General features: G+C 39.4%; 1 protein-coding gene and 1 long non-coding RNA gene across 3 annotated transcripts in view; one reads left to right on the top strand and one right to left on the bottom strand.

Annotated features, from left to right (window-relative positions):
- LOC129049484 (uncharacterized) overlaps positions 1-5862 on the bottom strand; it is a 31805-nt gene extending 25943 nt beyond the window's left edge. Inside the window, exon 1 of the long non-coding RNA XR_008512597.2 lies at positions 5785-5862. This is a non-coding gene — a long non-coding RNA (uncharacterized LOC129049484). The remainder of the gene's footprint in view (positions 1-5784) is intronic.
- DCLK1 (doublecortin like kinase 1) overlaps positions 1-27067 on the top strand; it is a 357223-nt gene that overhangs the window by 50318 nt on the left and 279838 nt on the right. The gene's annotated exons all lie outside the window — the stretch shown is intronic.

Here is a 27067-nt window from a genome sequence, read left to right as displayed (position 1 = left end):
ACTGTGGAAATCTGATTGGAAACATTATATTGTAGATCATTGTCCTAGATTAAGTAAAACTCAAAATCAAAGGCAGGCTAAATATTGATATAATGCAAGAGTCAATAAATTATTTTTACATAGAATATTTCTGGACCAAGATGGAAGTAGACTGAAGTACAATATGGAGCACTACCTGGAGCAAGATAGTAATTCAATTTCAGCCCACTGAAGGAAACTGACATATCAGATTCAAAATGCTGTTGACCTTGACGAATATTTCCCTTGAATATGTGTAATATTCTTGACCTATGTAAGATAACCTGACATGGACCAGGAGCTTTAAGAGTCCCTAATTCCTATATTTTGATGTTTTGATTTCACAGGTATTTCCAGCTTGCTTTTCTCTATCCTTTGATCCTCCATGATATCGTGTTCTCTTGGTTTTCTTGCTGCCTCTTTGTCTCACCTTTCGGCTTTCCTTTCTTATGCCCTCCACCAGAACACTGGTGATCCCCACAAGCTAGGCCTTGCTCTCCTTTTTCACCTTCCTTCTTCATTAACTCTCAATTACCTCAAATACCAGCTCAGTCCTATTCCCAATCTCCAAAAGCTGTAGAAACAGACATTTTTTTTCCATAACTCCTTTGTTGGCAAAACCTGACCCAATTAATATGAAGCTTTTATAGTCATCATTGATCCCACCTAATGTGATCATGTGTGTATGTCACTGCAGAACTGTTAATATGCTGATCAAAGGCCACTGCCCAGATGTCATTGGTAAGGATAAGTAATGTGTGATGTATGTGCTGCACCATTTTTCTAAAATCTGAAAAATTCAGAATTCTAACATATTTGGCTCCCCAAGCATTGGGTAAGGTACAGCTACTACTTCTATGTGCAGCATCACAAGTCAATAGCTCTTAATGATCACTTCATTGCTTGCCTTTTGGATATCTTCAGCTATTGATGGAGCATTCTTTCAATGCTTGAAACAATTTTTTAAAAATTGTAGCAATTCATTTTCCTTGCTCTAAGAAACAGAATATTCCTGATGGTGTTGTTGGTACTAAGTACTCTAGTCTTCAAAACTTGAGGTTATCTTTTTCTTTTTAAGATGGAGTCTCACTTTTGTCCCCCCAGGCTGAAGTGCAATGGTGCGAACTTGGCTCACTGCAACCTCCGTCTCCCAGGTTTAAGCAATTATCCTGCCTCAGCCTCCCAAGTAGCTGGGATTACAGGTGCCCGCCACCACACCCAGCTAATTTTTTTGTATTTTAAATAGAGACAGGGTTTCACCATGTTGGCCAGGCTGGTCTCAAACTCCTGACCTCAGGCGATCCTCCCGCCTCAGACTCCCAAAGTTTTGGGATTACAGGCATGAGCTACCGTGCCCAGCAGAGGTTTTCTTAATGTTTCCTTTTCTCTACTTGCCCAGCTCATTAAATTCTCAAGGCTTCTATATCCTCATGCACAAGTTTCTTTTCATCTTTGTTATCACTTGCGGTAACTTTAGTCTTGAGCTGCTGGATCAGCCTCCATTTGCACATGGCCAGCATTATCTGTTGTTTTCCTCTTTCTATGTATCTACTGCGACTTCGCAGAGTAACATTCTAGGCATTTCCACAACCGCCCCGACATGGTCTCATCTCTAGCCATGTAGCCACAGGGGCTTTTCTGCACCATTGAGACACACAGGTTCTTTAACGTAAAGTGTTTTGATGCCATGTCCTGCTCATTGGTTGATTTTCTCTCCCTGACTGCAGAGCTCCTTTTCTGAGTATCTGTCCACCATCCCCCTCGGTTTTGTCTTCTCCATACAACCTTCCCTCGGTGCAGCAAGTCACATTTTAGAGGGGGAGTTGCCTTCCAAAGGCCTAGTAAAAATGCAAAATTCACAAAAATCAGACCTATTTTTTTTTTGTAGGAAATGATTCACATACGTAAAATTGTAAGCGTAAAGTGACAACCTTTTAATGTTTTATGTCACTATTTCAAATTCACATAAAATAAGACCATTTGAAAGTCTGTCTACCAAGAGCTAATCTGACTTTGTCTTTTCATCTGCACTTAGACTGTAATTGGTGGTGTTTCACCATCCACTTGCTCCAGTGCTCAGATACTTCATCGTCATTTAGAGATAGCTCATTCCTCTGGACACCCCGAAAATGTTTCAGTATCTACAATTTGTAAGCCAATTTAAATAATAATGCATTACAATATTATGGCTTTCTGGTAGCTGAAATGAAAGAATTGTGGGAGATTTCTACTCAGTTGAAGAACTCTACCCAACTGGTACAGATAACAGATCATCAAGAGCTTGGAGGGGCTTCAGTAGCACACCCCAGACTTTGACTCCATGAGCATTATCTAGAGCCACATTTTAGTCTGTGTGTTGGAAGAAGACGTAAGTAGTATGCTTATTGTCTTAGTCTGTTTGAGATGCTGTCCTAGAATAGTATAGACTGGGTGGCTTAAACAGCAAACATATGTTTCTCATAGTTCTCAAGACTGGGAAGTTCAAGATCAAGGTGCTGGCAGATTCAGTTCTTATTCAGGACCCTCTTCTTGGTTTGCTCTGTCCTCACATGGTGTAGAGTGGAAGCTCTGGGGTCTCCTCCTTGTCTTACAGGGGCACTAATCCCATGATGGGGGCTCCACCCTCATGATTTTATCTAAACCTAATCACTCCAAAGTCTCCATCTCCAAATACCATCATATTGGGTATTAGATTTTAACATACAAATTTTGGAAAGACACAGCTATTCAGTCCAGAGGACTGTCTTACTAAGTTACTGGTTAGTGAGAAAATCCAGTGATTATGACACACCAAAGTTATGGATCAGAGCTCACAAAGTCATATTAATGTTCGTGCCATTCTCCATGTATGTCCCCAATATCAGCATTGGCCAGGGCAATAGCTTGATATTATGAATTCATGAAAAATAATGTAGGTTTTGATACAGAATAAGCTAGCCATGTGTTATGACTTGTTAAAGCAACCACAGAACAGGGACATGTGTAGAAAGGTATATGGCCCTTGGGAGGTGGTGGTCTCACTGCATTCCCCCAAATCATCAGTCTGTTTGCTATGTTGACTGCATCTGGCTCTCCTTTCACGTTCTTACCATCACATCTTTGTGCTTTATTGTGGAAATTTTCTTTATATATATATATATTTTCTGCTTGCAAGTCTTTAGTGCTAATAGACTTTTAGCTGCCTGAGAACAAGGACTGTCTGTTCATCTTTCCTGTCTCCAGCTCTAGCAGAGTACTTGGTATTTAATACCCTCTTAACAAAAATTGCCAAACTGCCTCTGTGACCCATTTCCAGGGGGATGCTGGCAAACCAGGTGACATCTAGAAGGGGGGCAAGTAGATTTCTGAGAACTTTTTGAATCCAAATGACATAAGGTAACGTAATGAGTAGTTGATGGAACTGTGATTGTTTAGGCTGGAAAATAATTATGTTTGCAAAATATGTTATAATTTTTGGCACACAGAGCATGGGATACAGAAAGGAGATAAAATAGTGGTTAAGAATTTATAGCAGTGTCACCTTGGGCAAGTCTTCGTGTATCCATTTGTAAAATTGGGACAGAACAGAGTGATTACCCCACTGGCTAGTTGAGAGGCATTAGTGCTTGGGGAGGTATTGATAGTAAGTGCTCAGTAAGTGGCACAACTTTCTCTATTCTTCTACCTATATTTCCTCCTCCTCCTCTCTTTCTCCTCCCCCTCCTCCTCTCCAGCTTTCCACTGGGGGCATCATCATGTCTATTATATAGACAAGGAAGGTAAGGTCAGAAAGGTTACATGATACATTTGATATTTCTTTAAAATATGTGAAAGAAGAAGCTGTAATCTAAGTTTTGGCCCATTATTCTTTTTTGGACAGAATGTCCATCTTCAAACATTTGGGAAAGCATTATGTAGAAGACAGAGGTGACTCAGTCTACATTGCTTCAGAGGGCAGAGCCGGGGCCCATGGGTAGATATTACCCACATCAATACTAGGTGGCAGGTGCAATCAGAACTTCTCTTCTTCCCTGGCATCAGGAACGACGGCACTGTGCAGATCGTAAGGAGTCCACAAATCATTGAATTGATAGAATTTCACTACTGAAACAAGGACTAGGGTCTTATTATATTCTGCCAGGGAAAACAAGGTTTGAAAAGTTCTTCTGCTGTTAAAATATGTAGAGAGACAGTTCTCAGGATTGATCAGAAGGACGTACAATAGCAGAGATGGAAGGAGAACTCAAGCTCAATCAGAGCTTTTTCAGGAATTCAGCAAATGACTAGTTGCATTAATTCTCAAGTTATTTTTGAGAACTGAGTGGTCAGCAGTTTTCAGGAACAGTTTTTATTCTGTCAGGAAGACTGGGGAAATGAAGATGATATTTAAAAATAAGATCCATGATAATTGTGAAAGTGCCCATAAATTCCTGGTGCAAGGACCACCTAGTCAAGGAGACAGGGGAAATAGGGCATCTTTTACATTATTAACATACTGAATGGGTAACCTTACCTCATTTGGTATTTCTTCTCATACATTTTTTAACATAATTTTCTCACGGTGAAACACTTTTTATGCAGTGATTTCTATTCATTCTTTTGGCTCTTAAGAAAAATAATCTTGCAGATTGTTTTTTACAGGATGATGAGAATAAGAAATGCAAGATATATTGAAGGAGGGATCAAGAAGACAACATTAGCATTTTTTTTTTTTTTTTGAGATGGAGCCTCCTTCTGTTGCCCAGGCTGGAGTGCAGTGGTGCAGTCTCGGCTCACTGCATCCTCCGCCTCCCAGATTCAAGTGATTCTCCAGCCTCAGCCTCCCGAGTAGCTGGGACTACAGGCATGTGCCACTGCGTTCAGATAATTTTTTTTTTTGTATTTTTAGCAGAGATGGGGTTTCACCATGTTGGCCAGGATGGTCTCGAACTCCTGACCTCAGATGATCTGCCTGCCTCGGCCTCCCAAAGTGCTGGGTTTACAGGCGTGAGCCACCACGCCCGGTCAACACTAGCATTTTTTAGTGCTACACTATAGCTAAGCTATCATACATATCATCTCACTTAACTCTTCTTCATTTCATGCACATTTTGCAGACAAGAATTTGAGGCTCGTAGGTTAAATAATTCATCCTAGGCTCTGCAGTAAAGAAGTAATTATCTATCTTAAGAGGCAGTCAACAGAGAGAAATTTTTCATAGAAACAGTTCTTTACTTCTCTTTTTTAAATTGTCTGGGAGCCCTAAATTATAAGGCAGTTGGTGGCATCTGACATATGCTTGATTTCCCAAAATACTCAGATGTCGCATACAAGTAATATCTCTGCCTTATTTATTTCATCCTCATTCATATGTTCCCCTAACTCTGTGCTTCCGTCTATTACCCCCTGCGTGATAAAAAGTGTGTTATTCAGGAAGCCATAGTAATTATGTATCAGAACTAATGGAAAAGAGCCTGGCAAATATATCTACTTGTTTTATACATGAGCAGAGTCAATAGAATTATCCTTGTGATCTGGAAGGAATTTAAAACCACGCAGATGATTCTGAAAATATTCTTCACCTTCAAGAACCCATCTAATTTTTTTGAGACACAAATTTTTGATGCTATCCCTCATTTGAATCCTAAAAATGTATTTGCCATCCTGCTACAGAAAGATGTGGAGGTGAGGGAGTAATGTGGTCTACTTTAAAGACTGGGTTTTTTTCCCCCCTTAAACATTTAGAAATAAAATATTTGTACCACTTCACTGGCAGAAATTCAGTAGCAATGGTAAGAATAGAGTTACCTTCTGTGTCTAGTGTTGCCTTTACAGTTGCTTTGTTTCATAGTTTTATAAATTGGGCTTTCTGGTTTCCTTGGAAACCCAGTTGTCGACATTGGTTGCTAAGGAGCAGCCTTGGCTGCACAAAGCATAAGGAGCTGCGAGTCTGCTACCGAGTGACTTCATTCTTGGCAGTAACAGGCAGTGGGACTCTTAGGACCCGCTTATGGGGGGCCTCCATCTTGATTTTCAGCCTGCAGGATTACTATGGCTCTTCCTGATCTTTATTCTCCTGGCAGTTACCAAAGCTATAGGTGTCTATAGGACCTGAGAATTGTGTAGCATTTTAGAGCATCTTTGTCCTCAAATCTATTTTTTCAGTCACTTGCTATCAATGATTTATTCAACAACAGATAATCTATTTCTGCAATTATAAGATCCCAAATAAACTGTATTGTCTTCTCTGTTTGTTTGTTTTTTGTTTTTGTTTTTTTTTTTTTTTGAGATGGAGTCTCGCTGTCGCCCAGGCTGGAGTGCAGTGGCGCGATCTCGGCTCACTGCAGGCTCCGCCCCCCGGGGTTCATGCCATTCTCCTGCCTCAGCCTCCCGAGTAGCTGGGACTACAGGCGCCCGCCACCTCGCCCTGCTAATTTTTTGTATTTTTAGTAGAGACGGGGTTTCACTGTGTTAGCCAGGATGGTCTCGATCTCCTGACCTCGTGATCTGCCCGCCTCGGCCTCCCAAAGTGCTGGGATTACAGGCGTGAGCCACCGTGCCCGGCCGTCTTCTCTGTTTTTAAGATGGGAGGTCTTCCTTCTTAAATTTAGCAGTGAGCAATAATGAAAGAAGCTAAGAATTGTTCATCCTTGCAAATCAGTGTGGTAGCATGACACTGAAACCAGACTCTGTCTGATCTACATTTTCTAATATTCCGGTTTGAAGAACTAGAGATTATATATAGTACATATAAATGTACCATAACTAAATGGTTATCCAATTAAAACAAAAACCAAAGAACTGTAACCCACATTTTCTGTATTGGCATACAAGAGATATTATAGTTCTTATAGAAATACATCCCTAACTTGGATTATACCGATTTTTGAATATGACTTTATAAGCTTTTAGGCATAGAAATTCAGGTGCGGATCTGTCTGTGGTCATGGTCCACGTGTCTGTTTCGTGGATGTATGCTGCACGAGGAGGTCAATGATGTGCAAATCTTTGAGATCAGAGGTAGCAAGGTCCTCATTTTTTGAATAAGTGTTAAGGACACGTGCAAGCTCCATTTCCATAGTTCAGGTGTGAGCGAGACAGAGCCATCCTCCTTGGCTGTCTAGAGGACTGATTTGTGTTACAGCAGGTGGTGATGGAATTAAACCCTAATAGGACACCATTCATCTTCCTTGTTTGTTTTGGGTGATAGCATTGTGCAAATTCATGGTATTGTTTTATCTGTCAGATATCTTCAGATACCTGCTTTTAGAGGTAGTTTTTTTTTGTTTTTTTTTTTGTAAACCCACATAGTTAAGTGAGACTCTTGTCTTACCCTCTCTGAACCTCATACTCGTTATCTCTAGAATTGGGCAAATAATGACACCTTATGGTTGTTATGAGAGTGAGATAGCCTATGTGAAATGTTTACTTAGGTATCTATCCCATAAGAGGCCCTTAAAAATAGTATCTGTTTTCTAAAAAAGGCAAATCCATAAAGACAGATAGATTAGTGGTTGTCTGGGGCTGGACATAGGAGGATAGCATGACTGCAAACAGGCATGAGGACTCTTTCCAAGGTGATGAAAGTGTTCTAAAACTGTATTGTGGTGGTGGTTGACAATTGTGTGTATTTACTAAAAATCATTGAATTATACAATTAAAATGAGTGAATTTTATGGCATGTAAGTTATACCTCAATAGAGCTGTTTTAAAAATTAGTAGCTGTAAGTGGTACAGTAGAGAATTAAACTTTGCTTCTCATAGGCTATTCTGGATAAGCGAGTAATATCTTAGAGGATTTGAGGTGAGATATCCCAGAATCCATGTAGTAATGAGCATGAATTATAATGAGATCTTGTTGATGTTATATGTTATGATACAACAGAAAATGATTATTCTTTGTGATTACCTTATATTACATAATTTCCAGTTCTATAGAAACCTCCAACTTTCATGACTGTAGCAAAATAATTATTGTGGTTTTGTAATGGATTTGGATGACTCTTTTTAACAAGGTAGGGTTGCTGGTTGCAGGGTGTATGGGTGTGATTCTTTTTTTGAGACTCATTGTCATCTGGCTGGATTGTATCTGTTCAGTCCAACAGCTTTATTGATCACCTAATATGTGTTAGTGATTTTCTGGAGGTTGGGGGTAGAAGAAGAGAAGTGCTTAGTTTTAGATGTGATAAGTTTGAGATCTCTTGTTAGTTGTACAAGAGAAGTTACTGCATAGGCAGTTGGCTACAAGGCTGGAATTCAGGAAGGAAGTTTGGCCTGAAGATATAAATCAGGAAGACATTAGCATATAGATAATATTTAAAGCAATAAAACTGGATGAGCTCATCAAGGAAATATGTGTCATTAGCGAAGGGAAGAGTTTCAAGGACTGACCTTAGGCTGCTCCAAAATTAAGAGATGGGAAAAAGAAAGGGCACCCGCATAAAGTACTGAAAAGGAGTGACTGGTTAGATAGGAATCAAGTCAGCAGAATGGCATGCCCTGAAAGCGTATCTGGGACAGAGGGACACTTGTGCGTACACTGCTAATGACTCAGATAAGATGAGTCCTGAAAATGTGATGATTGAGTAGAATAACCTGGGGGTGTCTGATGATCTTGACAGAAGCAGCTTGGTGGAAATAGGTGAGGGAGCTAGTTTAGGAAAAAAAATTAGAGGAGAAATGGATGCAAACATAGACAAGTCTTTCAGGAAGAAATGGAGAGGAAGCTGGTGAAGGAAGTAAGGTAGTAAGAATGGCTTCAATCTAATATTTGAATTATTAAACATTGAGTATTTTGTCTATATGGAGTAATTTAGATTTTAATTTCTTTGGCATGCCTCTCTCAATCAATATATCTTTACCGGTATTTTTCCAGTTTTGATTTGCAAGCTCTCAGCTTTTACAACAAAATTCAAGTTCTGTTGTGTTTGAATTAATTAATGTAAGATTTTTCCCTACAACCAAAAAGCAATATAGTCTAGTGGTAAGGACCATGCACTTTATGTCAATCAAACTGGAGTGTGAGTCTGTCTTCTGCTCCTTGTTAGCTGTGTGAACTGAGAAAATTCTTTAGTGTTTCTTAGCCTTGGTTGCCTTATTTGTAAAATTTGGATAGTAGCATTCTTGCCTTTTAGAGTTATTATGAGACTTAAATGAAATAACACAAAGTGCCTAGTCCAGCATCTGACACCCATACTTCCTGGTAAAGTTTAGCTTTCATGATAGCCACTAATTTATACTTTGATATGGAGTAACATAGCATAGTAGAAAGAATGTGGGATTTGGAATTAGCCATACTTGAGTTTCTACCCCATTTCATCTCTCACTATCTGTACATATTACTTAATATTGCTGAATTTGTTTCCTCATATCTGAAGTGAATATAATAATACTTAACATAATGAGGCTTAAATGAGATATTTATAAAATCACATAGAAAGTGCCACACAAATGTTAATTTTATTTATTTAAAATGAAGTTGTATTTTATAGAGATTACATCTCTTCTATTACATGTATATACTAAGAAAAGAGAAATCTTAGTATATTTTTGGAGTTTTAAGTGTTCAGTTTCATGGGAAATTTGGGCTCCAAATAGAATGAAGCACTCCAGTGGCAGTGTAAGGAGATATGTTCATATTATTTCTGGTCAAAAATTCTGAAGTGTTAAAATGCTATAAGCGGAAGAATAGAAATGTGCATTCTATTATGCAATTACATAAAAAAATTTCCATGTAGACTGACTCATTTTGCTCCAAGTGACCTAGCTTGGAGGCCAAGCAAGTATCTTTTTCTCTTTCTTCCAGAACACCATGTCTCCTAGGTCTCTTTATAAAGATGGGGGCCGGGTGCGGTGGCTCACGCCTGTAATCCCAGCACTTTGGGAGGCTGAGGTGGGTGGATTGCCTGAGGTCAGAAGTTAGAGAGAACATCCTGGCCAACATAGTGAAACCCCGTTTCTACTAAAAATACAAAAAATTAGCTGGACGTGGTGGCAGTTGCCTGTAATCCCAGCTACTCGGGAGGCTGAGGCAAGAGAATCGTTTGAACCCAGGAGGCAGAGGTTGCAGTGAGCCGAGATTGTGCCATTGCACTCCAGCCTGGGCAACAAAGAGCGAGACTCCATCTTAAAAGAAAAAAAATTAAGTTAAAAAAATAAATAAAGATGGGAAAAAATGATACATAACAGCTGGTAAAAACCAAAAGTGAAGGAGAATGTGGTCAGCCAATCCTTGCAGAAACTTTGCAAGTAAGAACAACCTAATGGTAAAAACTTGAAATGAGTGTGACCTTGTTTGACAAATATCTAACCTAACCTCATAGAAATTCTCTGACCAAAAACTGAAGTGACTTGGATTACTTTTGGGTCCTCTTGGTCACCCTTTACAGAAGTAGAATAGCGAAGTCCAGTACTGTTACTACTAGTTTATGTTTACAGAGTACTCAGCCCTTTTCAAAATACTTTCATGGGCTTTGTTGCTTGTAATTCTCAGAACCATCCAGTGAGATAAGTTTTGAAACTTGTATTATGTCCTTGTTAAAAAGAAACAAATGGTTTCTTTGGAAGATGTTGTTATTGCCTCTGGGTCAGGACTGGGACTGCAGCCACTTTAGGATGGTTTTGGATTTAAAAAAATGTATTTGTTTTTTCAGCTTTTCAGGCATTATGCAACAAATGTGAATGGTCATATTCTGAGCTTCCTTGGAGACTTAAGGATTTTATTTTATTTTTCATAACACAAACCTCTTGCATCAAAATTCATTTCTAACCTCACTCTTCACCAGACATAAAGTTGGCCCTCAAAGAGTTCTTTGTTGACTGGCTGATTGCAGTAAAGGCAAGGCATCCTGCTGGAGCACATGTGATCATTCTAGTTCAATTCTACTGCTGATGGATGCTGTTGCTCTAGTGTTAATTTAAAGGTACAGCACTAAGTTCTGACAGTTAAAATGTTTAGATTATATGCATTGTGGTTCACTATGGTGTACACCTAACAAGTTGAGTACTATCACTGCTCAGAGAGTAATGGGGGGACATCCAAACAAGAAACATTTAGAGGCAATTCCAAAGCAACACAAAAATAAGGCTGATGTTGTGACACAAGCTGATTGAAGGCAAGGATCCAGGTGGGAAGAGGTGGCGGCTCTGGGAAAGGTGACCTGTCTTCTGGAGAGGAGTCTAATTTGATGGGTGGAGGGGATGGGAAGGAAACATACCATGAATATAGGGGAGATGAAGCAGGTCATTTCCTGTCACTGCCCTAGTGACTGAAAGTTGCCTTATGAGCAAGCATTGTTGCTTTCAAGTGGCCTGATATGTGGAGCCTCAGGGTGAAAAACAAAATCAATTTTAACAAATTAAGAAATGTTCTCATTGAAGAAAGAACCATGAATAGTGGTGTATTCTTGGTTTCTTCACTTCTTGTCTTTATTTCTGTTGCATGTTGGCATAGTTACTTATCTTAATTTAAACTTAATTTAATATCGCTTGGATTCAGGAAGAGGTCTGTGTTTTAAAAGAATCCAGAGCCCTTGAAACCTTTTTCTCTAGTTTAATAAGTTCAGAATAATATTTTCCAAGCATTATTTTCTGGACTCTACTTTTCCAACAAAGCTTTGTGCCTAGTTTCTTTCTTCATCAGTGATCAATTCCTACAAAACTTCAGTTAGTTTCTTCTTCTGACAAATAGAAATTAATGCTAAGTGTCTCATGGGATTATTAAGATTAAATTGCTATAATGTGATGTGAAAACTGTATTCACTGAAAAATGCATTAGACTATGCTAAAGTGACATTATATTATTAAATGTAAAGCTATAACTTTTATCTGAGTGCTATATTTGGAAACAGTAACAAATTTTATTTTATTTTTCCTTGGTCTTGGCTTACCTTCACAGTAACCTGGAGTTTTCAACTCACCCAAACCAGTTCAGTGTGTTTTGAAAGACTACATACTTTGTAGCACCTATCACTCATGGTCTTGGAAAGAGGATTTGAAATGCCCTGTGTTGAAACTAGTGAGATGAATTATGGATTTTCCCCCTGCATTTTCTTAAAGCAATCCAGAAGTTTATTGTGGAGAACACATTTAATTTGAGTTGTGTGTCTTAGGCCCTATTGTTTCTTAGGTCATGAGAAGTATTTTTCAAGCTGTCTTTGTTGATCAGATTAACTAGTTATTAAATATAGAATTTTTGGAAAAGAATTATGAGAACTTGTTAAAAAAAAAGACTGTTCTCTTTCAAGATTCAGCCAAAGAAAACGTTTAAAAGTGGAATTTGTTAAATCTAAGGATTTAATTTTTGGCCTGTAAAAGCTATATTATACAAGTTTTACATAGAAGTTCTCCAAAGCTGAGTTTAAGATTTATTTAGAGAGGCTTATATTCACTGAATACCAAGCAGTTCTTTTTATTGTGGCTTTGTGTAAAGAGTTTAGGATTGATTTACATGGCCTCTTATTTTTAACTTGAGACCAAGACAGTGTAGCTAGCCAAAACTATGTACAGTGTCAAGTGCATTTTAACTAGATACAGATAAATTTATCTTTGTTGCCCAGCATGAAGTCAGCCAGGTCATTTACTGCCAGAATAATAGGAACAGAATGACTTTACAGGCTTAGCAAATTTGGCTCTGTTTTTTGATAACCATAAATTTTCAGGAATCACAATATAAAGTGCTGGAAAGATGTCTTGTAGATTTTTAAAATATTAATCAGTGTGGTCATAGTCCATGGTTATGTTCTTAATACTTAAGTTTTTTGTTTCTGTACTTGAAAAATGTGAACACTTTTACATGTGCGTTTACATCATTCCTTTTTGCTCCCTAATATGTAGACCAGTAACTTTTTGTTTTCCATCTAACACAGATGTCACCTATAAAACATCTGGCTGAAGACAAAGCAGATTTGTGTTCTGTGGGGGGCAGCAGACTCTTCTCATTTAGCATAGTGATTTTGGAAAGTGTTGCAGGAAATGCTGCCTGCTCGGTCAGCTCCTAGGAGAGAAGGGAATACCTCCAAGAAGCAGATTGGAAACCTAGTGGAAAGAACCCTGGCATTTCAGTGGCACCATGATTGTCCTCGAGGAGGTTGAGCTGAGATATGGCACCAAGATCCACTCTACCTAGGGCTGCTTAAGGCCTTAGTTTCTGAATTATGATGCAAAAGAAAGGAAAAGAGGCCTGTTGTTAGCACAGGTTCTTTCCAGACCTCCCCACTATGATGGAAGATGATGTATGTGCCTGATTTACTTGGGCCATGCTAAGTTCATTACAGAACCTCTAAGTGAATGAAAACCATAGAGGGAAATGTACCAGTGATTACTTCAAACAATATCTTGTTTCTTATTGTAACAAAATCTGTTTGGGAAAATGCTGTCATTTAGACTCATTTTACAGCCCAGGAAAGAAGTGTTGTGGCTAAGGACCAATGGGGCAGCTCTACCCATGGATTCTAATATTCCAGGGCCGTTCTGTTCCAGACCACTCTCATGAGAAGAGGTGGAGAAGCCCTGGGTTGATTTCTAGCCTCCTTCCTTCCTTGCTGCCTAAACATGGGAAGTGACTTGACCCTTTCTCTCAGGTGCCTGATCTTGCAGGAACGTTATGTGCTCAACACACTTCATGGGGTTATTTGAGGTGCAAATGACACTAAGTATATTGTAGCTCTTAGCATATTATAAAATGCTATTTAAATTAGACATGATGAAGTTGTTGTTATTCTGATATCTGGGGCTTGTATTTTTTTATTGTGTGTTTTTAGAGGGTGGAAAATATAGCATTTGGTACAAAGAAGAAAATAAAAAAAACAGCCATAATTTTACACCAAGAGCTTTACAATTGCTGTTACCATTGCCGTTGCGTGTAAATGACTCAGAATGTGTATATTCTACTATATATTTAATTTTGTATCCTCTGTTCTTTTGCTGTAATATAATGGCATAAGTATTTTTTCCATTTTACAATGTCATGTTAATGATTATTTAACTGTTGGCTATTTAGATTTCTGGACAATTTTGAAACAATGTGCCAAATTAGCCAGATGAGTCTTTCCTTTGCCTAGTCACCTTTAGTCTCTAGCTGACCTTATTTTAGGATGTGGTGTGACAGGTGGCACGGAGAATTTTGGATTCTCAGAGGTAGGTTCAATTCCTATAGTTCTAGAAATAAGAGGGTTTAAACCTCTACTATTTACTCTATCAAAGTAATTCTTTTGTCAGACATATTTCTTACATTTGGAGCGGGATGCTGGAGACTGTGATGGGTATCAAAATATATCATAAGAAAATATAGATAGGTTCTTAAAAGCTAAGAGGCCTTGGATCTCCACATCAGTCTTTGAAGAGTTGTCTTGCTGAATTATTCTTCCTTTCCAGTTTTCCTTTTAATCTTATAGGAAGAATTACCCAAATGCCAAGTCACTGGAATACCAGCTAACATTTACAGAGTCCTTATTCTGTGCCCGCATGTTTAAACATCATGTCTCATTTACTCTTCACAACAACCCTGTAAGATGTGTGCTGTTTCTATGCCCATTTTATAGATGAATAAATGGAGGTACTCAGAGGTTAAGTAATTTAAGATCACATAGTATGTGGTAGAGGTGGGATTTCAATTCAGATCATTTCTCTGGGAAATCCTAGACATTAGATGGCACAGATAGCTGAAAAGTCCATTCATTTTGTGTTCATGCTTCCCATAGACTGCATATTTTCTTCAACTATTCTCACATATCTGCAGTCTGTTTAAAGTCAAGAATTCCAAAGAAAGCATTTTTTTACAGAAGAGTGCTTGGTGAACATTTCTAGCATTGTTTAGGAATATGGTTGAATTATTATTACCATTGCCTTTCATTATTTAATCATGTTTAAGAAAAGGTAATGAGGTCAAAGTAATGGCATGGTGACCTGTTTTTACTTGAGAATAAAATGCTGATGATAGGAGATAAGTACCCTTATTATAGAATAAATATGAAGATTTTACACTGAACTTTCATGTTTCATTACCTTTCTTCTTCTTCTTTTTTTTTTTTTTTTTGTACAATAGACCCTGTTATTCCTGGTAAAGATGAAGTTACCCATTTCCTGCTTTTCCCCTGACTTTCTTTCTTTCTTTTTTTTTTTTTTAATAGACAGAGTCTCACTCTGTTGCCAGGCTGGAGTGCGGTGGCGCTATCTCGGCTCACTGCAACTTCCGACCCCCTGGCTCAAGCTATTCTCCTGCTTCAGCCTTCCAAGTAGCTGGGATTATAGGCACACGCCACCACGCCCAGCTAATTTTTGTATTTTTAGTAGAGATGGGGTTTCACCATGTTGGCCAGGATGGTCTCGATCTCCTGACCTCGTGATCCGCCTACCTCAGCCTCCCAAAGTACTGGGATTACAGGCATGAGCTGCTGCGCCCACGCCACCCCCTACTTTCTTATGGACTAAAGTTAAACGGACCTTTGTGTTATCTGCAGGAAAATGGCATTTGTGTTGCACAAGAGCAAACTTATGATGAACAGTTCACCATACATATTTCCTTCTGGGCATTTGCTACAGTGTATTCAGTGATGCCTAAAGCTTTGTGACTTTTCAGGTTAGTGGATGCTTCATTTTGCCTGATGTGTTAAATTCAATGAATGCCTCTAATAAAAATCTTGGGCATAGCAAGAAAATAACGTCACGTGTGAGTAGTATTCATCAAATACTGTGAGGCGCTTCCCAGTGTTCGCTTACTTTTAGTGTGAGATGTTTATCATAGCTTTATTACTTCTCATTTTACCTGATTATTATAGGTTAATTACAGTTGTCAGAGTGCCAAAACCTACCCTTCAGGTCATGTTTTAAAAAATGTAATAATCTGTTTTAATGGATTGTGGAGATTTCTTATGACAATCCCAACTCATCATTAATTTATTCATGTAATAAGTATTTATTGCCTACATTCTCTGTGCCAAGCTGAGTACTAGGAACTGAGTATATGCTAATTAATAAAGCTGTTACTTCAAAGCATTTTAAGAAGGTTGAATTCCTGACTACTCTGAAAAATACACCAAATATTATTGTCCAATAAGAGAACAATTCTGTTCAGCTCTTTTCACATTTTCTTTTTTTTTTTTTTTTTTTTTTTATTTTTTTTTTTCTTTTATTATTATTATTATTATACTTTAGGTTTTATGGTACATGTGCACAATGTGCAGGTAAGTTACATATGTATACATGTGCCATGCTGGTGCGCTGCACCCACCAACTTGTCATCTAGCATTAGGTATATCTCCCAATGCTATCCCTCCCCCCTCCCCCCACCCCACAACAGTCCCCAAAGTGTGATGTTCCCCTTCCTGTGTCCATGTGTTCTCATTGTTCAATTCCCACCTATGAGTGAGAATATGCGGTGTTTGGTTTTTTGTTCTTGCGATAGTTTACTGAGAATGATGATTTCCAGTTTCATCCATGTCCCTACAAAGGACGTGAACTCATCATTTTTTATGGCTGCATAGTATTCCATGGTGTATATGTGCCACATTTTCTTAATCCAGTCTATCATTGCTGGACATTTGGGTTGGTTCCAAGTCTTTGCTATTGTGAATAATGCAGCAATAAACATACGTGTGCATGTGTCTTTATAGCAGCATGATTTATAGTCCTTTGGATATATACCCAGTAATGGGATGGCTGGGTCGAATGGAATTTCTAGTTCTAGATCCCTGAGGAATCGCCACACTGACTTCCACAAGGGTTGAACTAGTTTACACGCCCACCAACAGTGTAAAAGTGTTCCTATTTCTCCACATCCTCTCCAGCACCTGTTGTTTCCTGACTTTTTAATGATTGCCATTCTAACTGGTGTGAGATGGTATCTCATTGTGGTTTTGATTTGCATTTCTCTGATGGCCAGTGATGGTGAGCATTTTTTCATGTGTTTTTTGGCTGCATAAATGTCTTCTTTTGAGAAGTGTCTGTTCATGTCCTTCGCCCACTTTTTGATGGGGTTGTTTGTTTTTTTCTTGTAAATTTGTTGGAGTTCATTGTAGATTCTGGATATTAGCCCTTTGTCAGATGAGTAGGTTGCGAAAATGTTCTCCCATTTTGTAGGTTGCCTGTTCACTCTGATGGTAGTTTCCTTTGCTGTGCAGAAGCTCTTTAGTTTAATTAGATCCCATTTGTCAATTTTGGCTTTTGTTGCCATTGCTTTTGGTGTTTTAGACATGAAGTCCTTGCCCATGCCTATGTCCTGAATGGTAATGCCTAGGTTTTCTTCTAGGGTTTTTATGGTTTTAGGTCTAACATTTAAGTCTTTAATCCATCTTGAATTGATTTTTGTATAAGGTGTAAGGAAGGGATCCAGTTTCAGCTTTCTACATATGGCTAGCCAGTTTTCCCAGCACCATTTATTAAATAGGGAATCCTTTCCCCATTTCTTGTTTTTGTCAGGTTTGTCAAAGATCAGATACTTGTAGATATGTGGCATTATTTCTGACGGCTCTGTTCTGTTCCATTGATCTATATCTCTGTTTTGGTACCAGTACCATGCTGTTTTGGTTACTGTAGCCTTGTAGTACAGTTTGAAGTCAGGTAGTGTGATGCCTCCAGCTTTGTTCTTTTGGCTTAGGATTGACTTGGCGATGCGGGCTCTTTTTTGGTTCCATATGAACTTTAAAGTAGTTTTTTCCAATTCTGTGAAGAAAGTCATTGGTAGCTTGATGGGGATGGCATTGAATCTGTAAATTACCTTGGGAAGGATGGCCATTTTCATGATATTGATTCTTCCTACCCATGAGCATGGAATGTTCTTCCATTTGTTTGTATCCTCTTTTATTTCCTTGAGCAGTGGTTTGTAGTTCTCCTTGAAGAGGTCTTTCACATCCCTTGTAAGTTGGATTCCTAGGTATTTTATTCTCTTTGAAGCAATTGTGAATGGGATTTCACTCATGATTTGGCTCTCTGTTTGTCTGTTATTGATGTATAAGAATGCTTGTGATTTTTGCACATTGATTTTGTATCCTGAGACTTTGCTGAAGTTGCTTATCAGCTTAGGGAGATTTTGGGCTGAGACAATGGGGTTTTCTAGATATACTATCATGTCATCTGCAAACAAGGACAATTTGACTTCCTCTTTTCCTAATTGAATACCCTTGATTTCCTTCTCCTGCCTAATTGCCCTGGCCAGAACTTCCAACACTATGTTGAATAGAAGTGGCGAGAGAGGGCATCCCTGTCTTGTGCCAGTTTTCAAAGGGAATGCTTCCAGTTTTTGCCCATTCAGTACGATATTGGCTGTGGGTTTGTCATAAATAGCTCTTATTATTTTGAGATACGTCCCATCAATTCCTAATTTATTGAGAGTTTTTAGCATGAAGGGTTGTTGAATTTTGTCAAAGGCCTTTTCTGCATCTATTGAGATAATCATGTGGTTTTTGTCTTTGGTTCTATTTATATGCTGGATTACATTTATTGATTTGCGTATATTGAACCAGCCTTGCATCCCAGGGATGAAGCCCACTTGATCATGGTGGATAAGCTTTTTGATGTGCTGCTGGATTCTGTTTGCCAGTATCTTATTGAGGATTTTTGCATCAATGTTCATCAAGGATATTGGTCTAAAATTCTCTTTTTTGGTTGTGTCTCTGCCAGGCTTTGGTATCAGGATGATGCTGGCCTCATAAAATGAGTTAGGGAGGATTCCCTCTTTTTCTATTGATTGGAATAGTTTCAGAAGGAATGGTACCAGCTCCTCCTTGTACCTCTGGTAGAATTCGGCTGTGAACCCATCTGGTCCTGGACTTTTTTTGGTTGGTAAGCTATTGATTATTGCCACAATTTCAGCTCCTGTTATTGGTCTATTCAGAGATTCAACTTCTTCCTGGTTTAGTCTTGGGAGGGTGTATGTGTTGAGGAATTTATCCATTTCTTCTAGATTTTCTAGTTTATTTGCATAGAGGTGTTTGTAATATTCTCTGATGGTAGTTTGTATTTCTGTGGGATCGGTGGTGATATCCCCTTTATCATTTTTTATTGCATCTATTTGATTCTTCTCTCTTTTTTTCTTTATTAATCTTGCAAGCGGTCTATCAATTTTGTTGATCCTTTCAAAAAACCAGCTCCTGGATTCATTTATTTTTTGAAGGGTTTTTTGTGTCTCTATTTCCTTCAGTTCTGCTCTGATTTTAGTTATTTCTTGCCTTCTGCTAGCTTTTGAATGTGTTTGCTCTTGCTTTTCTAGTTCTTTTAATTGTGATGTTAGGGTGTCAATTTTGGATCTTTCCTGCTTTCTCTTGTGGGCATTTAGTGCTATAAATTTCCCTCTACACACTGCTTTGAATGCATCCCAGAGATTCTGGTATGTTGTGTCTTTGTTCTCGTTGGTTTCAAAGAACATCTTTATTTCTGCCTTCATTTCGTTATGTACCCAGTAGTCATTCAGGAGCAGGTTGTTCAGTTTCCACGTAGTTGAGCGGTTTTGAGTGAGATTCTTAATCCTGAGTTCTAGCTTGATTGCACTGTGATCTGAGAGACAGTTTGTTACAATTTCTGTTCTTTTACATTTATTGAGGAGATTTTTACTTCCAAGTATATGGTCAATTTTGGAATAGGTGTGGTGTGGTGCTGAAAAAAATGTATATTCTGTTGATTTGGGGTGGAGAGTTCTGTAGATGTCTATTAGGTCTGCTTGGTGCAGAGCTGAGTTCAATTCCTGGGTATCCTTGTTGACTTTCTGTCTCGTTGATCTGTCTAATGTTGACAGTGGGGTGTTAAAGTCTCCCATTATTAATGTGTGGGAGTCTAAGTCTCTTTGTAGGTCACTCAGGACTTGCTTTATGAATCTGGGTGCTCCTGTATTGGGTGCATATATATTTAGGATAGTTAGCTCTTCTTGTTGAATTAATCCCTTTACCATTATGTAATGGCCTTCTTTGTCTCTTTTGATCTTTGTTGGTTTAAAGTCTGTTTTATCAGAGACTAGGATTGCAACCCCTGCCTTTTTTTGTTTTCCATTTGCTTGGTAGATCTTCCTCCATCCTTTTATTTTGAGCCTATGTGTGTCTCTGCACGTGAGATGGGTTTCCTGAATACAGCACACTGATGGGTCTTGAGTCTTTATCCAATTTGCCAGTCTGTGTCTTTTAATTGGAGCATTTAGTCCATTTACATTTAAAGTTAATATTGTTATGTGTGAATCTGATCCTGTCATTATGATGTTAGCTGGATATTTTTCTCGTTAGTTGATGCAGTCTCTTCCTAGTCTCGATGGTCTTTACATTTCGGTATGATTTTGCAGTGGCTGGTACCGGTTGTGCCTTTCCATGTTTAGCGCTTCCTTCAGGAGCTCTTTTAGGGCAGGCCTGGTGGTGACAAAATCTCTCAGCATTTGCTTGTCTGTAAAGTATTTTATTTCTCCTTCACTTATGAAGCTTAGTTTGGCAGGATATGAAATTCTGGGTTGAAAATTCTTTTCTTTAAGAATGTTGAATATTGGCCCCCACTCTCTTCTGGCTTGTAGGGTTTCTGCCGAGAGATCCGCTGTTAGTCTGATGGGCTTCCCTTTGATGGTAACCCGACCTTTCTCTCTGGCTGCCCTTAACATTTTTTCCTTCATTTCAACTTTGGTGAATCTGCCAATTATGTGTCTTGGAGTTGCTCTTCTCGAGGAGTATCTTTGTGGCGTTCTCTGTATTTCCTGAATCTGAATGTTGGCCTGCCTTGCTAGATTGGGGAAGTTCTCCTGGATAATATCCTGCAGAGTGTTTTCCAACTTGTTTCCATTCTCCCCGTCACTTTCAGGTACACCAATCAGACGTAGATTTGGTCTTTTCACATAGTCCCACATTTCTTGGAGGCTTTGCTCGTTTCTTTTTATTCTTTTTTCTCTAAACTTCCCTTCTCGCTTCATTTCATTCATTTCATCTTCCAGGGCTGATACCCTTTCTTCCATTTGATCGCATCGGCTCCTGAGGCTTCTGCATTCTTCACGTAGTTCTCGAGCCTTGGTTTTCAGCTCCATCAGCTCCTTTAAGCACTTCTCTGTATTGGTTATTCTAGTTATACATTCTTCTAAATTTTTTTCAAAGTTTTCAACTTCTTTGCCTTTGGTTTGAATATCCTCCCGTAGCTCGGAGTAATTTGATCGTCTGAAGCCTTCTTCTCTCAGCTCGTCAAAGTCATTCTCCGTCCAGCTTTGTTCCGTTGCTGGTGAGGAACTGCGTTCCTTTGGAGGAGGAGAGGTACTCGGGTTTTTAGAGTTTCCAGTTTTTCTGCTCTGTTTTTTCCCCATCTTTGTGGTTTTGTCTACTTTTGGTCTTTGATGATGGTGATGTACAGATGGGTTTTTGGTGTGGATGACCTTTCTGTTAGTTTTCCTTCTAACAGACAGAACCCTCAGCTGCAGGTCTGTTGGAGTACCTGGCCGGCCGTGTGAGGTGTCAGTCTGCCCCTGCTGGGGGATGCCTCCCAGTTAGGCTGCTCGGGGGTCAGGGGTCAGGAACCCACTTGAGGAGGCTGTCAGCCGGTTCTCAGATCTCCAGCTGCGTGCTGGGAGAACCACTGCTCTCCTCAAAGCTGTCAGACAGGGACATTTAAGTCTGCAGAGGTTACTGCTGTCTTTTTGTTTGTCTGTGCCCTGCCCCCACAGGTGGAGCCTACAGAGGCAGGCAGGCCTACTTGAGCTGTGGTGGGCTCCACCCAGTTCAAGCTTCCAGGCTGCTTTGTTTACCTAAGCGAGCCTGGGCAATGGCGGGCGCCCCTCCCCCAGCCTCGCTGCCGACTTGCTGTTTGATCTCAGACTGCTGTGCTAGCAATCAGCGAGACTCCGTGGGCGTAGGACCCTCTGAGCCAGGTGCGGGCTATACTCTCCTGGGGCACCGTTTCCTAAGCCCGTCGGAAAAGCACAGTATTCGGGTGGGAGTGGCCCGATTTTCCAGGTGCCGTCTGTCACCCCTGGAAGGGGAACTCCCTGACCCCTTGCGCTTCCCGAGTGAGGCAATGCCTCGCCCCTGCTTCGGCTGGCGCACGGTGCGCTCACCCACTGACCTGCGCCCACTGTCTGGCACTCCCTAGTGAGATGAACACGGTACCTCAGATGGAAATGCAGAAATCACCCGTCTTCTGCGTCGCTCGCGCTGGGAGCTGTAGACCGGAGCTGTTCCTATTCGGCCATCTTGGCTCCTCCCTTCACATTTTCTTAGAAAGGTGAAAAGAAACAAATTCTCCTATTCTGACCATTTGCCTAATTCCCATCTAGCAAAAGGATGAGTGGTCTGGCAGGTGTGGTCACTTCTGTAATATTGGGCATACCTGTATACTTCTTACGTCTCTTTGCTCCTTTCTTCAGTAACTGATGCCAGACTTACTCCAAAAATAAGAGCCTCAAGACCTTGAAGTTACTGAGAAGCAGAGTAACTGTGCATGTTTTTTTCTCTTATATATTTTGAAAATGGTCAGAGTCTATCTGAAGCCATGATCTAGTAGCCTAGCTTCCTTGTGAGGCGGAGAAGACATTCAGAGGGAAGAAGGTCCCACATTTTCTCTGGCTCTTCAGCATTTTTGTCTTCATCCCTTGTAATATTCCTGGGACCCCAGGATAGGAGAGGAAGAACTGGACCTCCAGAATGGTCATCTAGACTTTTCCAACATATCTAAAAGGCAAACCCAAAGGCACTTTGTGGTATTCTGTTGACATTGGAGGAGATTTCTGCTAAAAGTTAATAATCTTTATCATAGCTGAGATGATGAAAATCATGTTCAGTATCAGGATCAGTTCATTTCCACATGCACGTGATGCTGTATTGGCTCCAGTCAAGTTGAATTAAACAGACACAGATCCTGTTCTCATGAGGCCACTGGCAGCATGTTACATGCAAGCAACCGAAGGACATCAGATGCAGACATCCGCAAACAAATACACAAAGACCTTGCATTATGGTCATCTCAGGAAATATACTCATTAAGTTTGCAGATGACACTTGGGTCAGGATTATCGACCTTTTGACATTAGTAGACATCATAGTGACCTGAACATATCTTCAAGTTGGATTATCAAATTGGAATGATGGCTTGTATATTCATGTTTATTTAAGGTAGATCCAGTCTAGTCTGGAAGAAGTTTCCACAGTGACACCTATCTGTGGTCAGTTCTCTTCTCGCTTGCTTTTTAATTTGAACCATCACAGTTTGCATTTATTAATCACGATCAAGTCATCATCCTCATAGGGATTATTTGGATATCTTTATGTGTCAGGCAGGCATTTTATGTAATTATCTCTAATTCTCACAAAAGTTCTGCTGCAAGATGTCATTATTTTCATTTTAAGGATCCATCAACAGGTTTAACTTTTAAAGAGGTATATTAAGTGATAGCTGGGATTCAAACCAGAAACTGCCTAGGCCGAGTACCCAGGTGCCTTTCTGTCTAGGGTAACAGGTGGGTTGTTCTCCACCTGTTTTGTGTTTGATTGTGAACCTTAGGTTCTCAACACTGACAATAAAGCAAAAACCAAGACAGTAAGTCCCTGCCCCCATGATGCACATTCCAGGGGATACCAGGCAACATCCATATGGCCTTCAGGAGGCTTGGACAAAGGGGGATGATTTAGGAGTGTTTGATTCTTTATATGTAGATTATTGATGAGTGAAGTTCAAAAACAGTCTGTAAACCCTGAGCATCTCAGAATTAAATGCAGTATTTCTTGAACATCAAAGCCACTATATAAATTAATGTAGGTGTTCCTGTTTATAAAATTTATAAAATGGGAACACCCACATTTATTTATATAAAAACCCACAAGGGTGACATTTTAAAATGACAGGAAGCTCAACTGAAGTGTGAATCACAACCAGAAGTCAAACAGAATTGTACCTGACAAGCACTCCAAATTTAGACAGGGTTCTCAGAGAGGTGCTTAATAGATGAAAAGTCTGAAAAATGGGACTTTGGGGTTTCCAACGAGTTGTGGTGACTTCAGTGGTATTTTATGAAAAACAACACATTGATGGTGGATATTGAAATGTACCATGCTGTGATTTAATGCCAGAAAATCTCTGGCTGCCACTTAGTTTTGAGTAGATGCAAGGTAACGCTATTAAATGTTTGGTTGTTTTGGAATATTGATTTGTTGAGCTCTCTGTCAAACACTAAGTTGAGCCAAATTATATTTAAGTTGAGCCAAATTATATTCACACTTCGTCATTTCACTCCTATCTGTTGCAGTATTTAAACTAGAAACAATTTTTGCCATTTTTCCAGATACATTATTTTTATTAAGTGTCATGTGGACTGGTATATACTGCTAGAATTATTTGTGAGTCACTCTTTGGGTAGAAGGAGAGAAAGTAACTAAAACAAAAGAATTCAAATGGAAATTTGTGGAGAATTGAGGCTTTTTAAATGTTTTGCTTACAGTTTTATTGCCCTCTCAGCCATCAGAAGTGAAACCACTTATGTGCTTTGAACAGCAGCTACCTAACTAATCTTCTAATTTTAGAAAAGGGAGTAAATATTTGTCTTTAGATACTTTATTTTTACTTATCATAAAAATACATGTGTAATGGGGTGCGTTTTTCTTCTCGAATGTGCTGGGGCTTACTTCAAGGCTGGAACTCAAAATTGGCCATAGATGAGAAGAAACGCCAGTTCTCAGTTTAAGAAAGCCAGAGTGAGGTTACTTCATTCCCTGTTGCTCCAAATGCACTGTTTTTGTGCCCTGTTGATTGCAGTTTTAAGAATTCTATCCAGGCTCATGGTTTCACAACTCCTCCCTCAACTCCCCCATCATCACCACTACCACATGCTTTCTCTGAGTCTTTTAAAAGATCTGTGTGACCCCATCCCCCTTACCTGAGACCAGGATTGTGTTCTGATCAGTTCCATATGCTTCCATCCTCATATGGCTGTGTACAGTTTTGCACACATTGTTCCTAACCAGGTGTTGCATTCATCACAACTGACATAATGATCACTTTTTCTTCCAGCCTATGGATCATTCCTGCAGACACGGCATTCTGGGGCTTGATGGGGCACAGAATAAATACTCTATGGGTCTTCCTGCCTGCATCCTTGGTTGTCTGAGTTATGTCCACAACTGCACAGTTCTTTAATTGGTATCTTATCTTTACCAGTTTATGTTACTACATTTTTTGAGAGAAAGTTTTGTTGCAGTCTGGTTTTTAACCAGACATCTTTTTTTATTAACTCGTTTAATTCATTATTAACTATTTGTTGGTTATTTTGCTGCTGTATGCACTTGCAGAGTGCATGCTGAAGTATGATGCAGCAAGATTTTTAAAAATCTCTGCCACTCAACACACATGCTAGGACACACAGCAGCATGTAAATCAAAATTAATGATTATGTATTTATCAGTCAAGTATAATACGGAATGTCTGTGTTTGATAAACATCTGTAAGTCTATTTGCATACTCACGGAAGACTCCATTAATCGTTCTGATCATGAGGCTGATATAATTGGAAAAAGTATGCTTTCTGGCCACTGTACCACTGAGAATGGGAAGTTGGTATTTAAAAGACAGACAATCAGTTATGAAAGAGTGACCTAGTACTGAGTAGATAATACATGATTGAATGAATTGTTGATTAATAGGCATTTTATTATACTAAGAAAATGGAATTTAGACCAAAAACACATGTTCGTGCATAGATAGCTCATGTGAATTGAATATTGATATTCTACTTAGATTATGAAAATTTGGCTAGGCGTGGTGGCTCACGCCTGTAATCCCAGCACCTTGGGAGGCCAAGGTGGGCAGATCACCTGAGGTCAGGAGTTCAAGACCAGCCTGGCCAACATGGTGAAACCCCATCTCTACTAAAAATACAAAATTAGCCGGGCTTGGTGGTGTTCACCTGTAATCCCAGCTACTTGGGAGGCTGAGGCAGGAGAATCTCTTGAACTCAGGAGGTGGAGGCTGCAGTGAGCTGAGATTGCACCACTGCACTCCGGCCTGGGTGACAAGAGCAAAACTCTGTCTCAAAGAAAACAAAAAAAAAAAAAAAAAAAAAAAGAGAAGATTTAAGTGAAGTCATCTTTGTTATGAAAAACGTGATAGGAATTCTCCTTCAGGCTTTAGGGTATTCTGAAAATCAGAAGGGAATAGCCGGGTTAGAACAATATAAGCAAGAGGGGTTTTCTTTTATTCCAACTACTTGTAGCGTATTTGTTTAAGCACTCCCCGTGGTATTTGGGGTTAAGGATTACACTGGAAAACCAGTCAGACCCCACTATCAGTTCTGGCTCCCCACTTTCTATGGTGCAAGCTCTCTACGGTCCAGAGTCAAATCCCTCAAGTCAAAGTAAGTGGTTTTCTTTTGTGCTTGTATTTCTTTCCCCTGATGCTGGCAGTTGGCCAGTGGGGTTTAGTGGAGAAAATAGTCTCTGGAGGGACAAAGATCTTGATTTTATTTCCAGGCCCACTGTGATGATTTCATAGAATAGTGCCTTATAAACTGCTTTTGGCTTATTGGGAGAAAGGTATTATTTAAATGCCAAGTTTCTAGCATTAATATTTCTCCATGCAGCAGTAAAGTGTGTGTTTGTATTACTATGTGAAGGAGGTAATGGATGAGAAAGTGGAGCAGTACTGTAGGGAATTGAAAAGAGAAAGCTTTTATCCTCATCTGACTTAAAGAAAATACTTTTATACACAATGGCACTTTCCTGAGGTGCAGACGCTAATTCTGTTTGTTTCTCATTGTAAATGAAGCTGTATGGCCGAAGCACTATGATGGATGGAGCACTGTGATGATGGGCTTTGCAAAGCATGATTTGCCATCTGAGTTGGAGAGGTCATTCCAACAATTCTAAACCCACAGAGTAGTATTTTTCCTATAAAGGTAGCGTTTTGCAGGTGGAAATTTTTTAGAAAAGTATTAGAATCAATTTTATTTACCTTAGCTACTCTCCTTGGCCACGAATGTCAACTGAGAAATCTAGTAGATATTCTGATCATTACTAACTTATTCCTGAGAAAAATAAGGGATATTGGATTTCATTCCTGACCTATTCAGGGAGTTCCGGCTCTGAATTAATCCCTACTGAACGTATACTCCCCACTAAATCATATGTTGGCCTGGATGCCAAATTCAACATAAGCAAAATCA

The sequence above is a fragment of the Pongo abelii genome, chromosome 14 (assembly GCF_028885655.2).
Source record: "Pongo abelii isolate AG06213 chromosome 14, NHGRI_mPonAbe1-v2.0_pri, whole genome shotgun sequence".
NCBI lineage: Eukaryota > Metazoa > Chordata > Mammalia > Primates > Hominidae > Pongo > Pongo abelii.
Note: the sequence above shows the minus strand (reverse complement) of the source record. Positions and strands in the feature narration are given on the sequence as shown.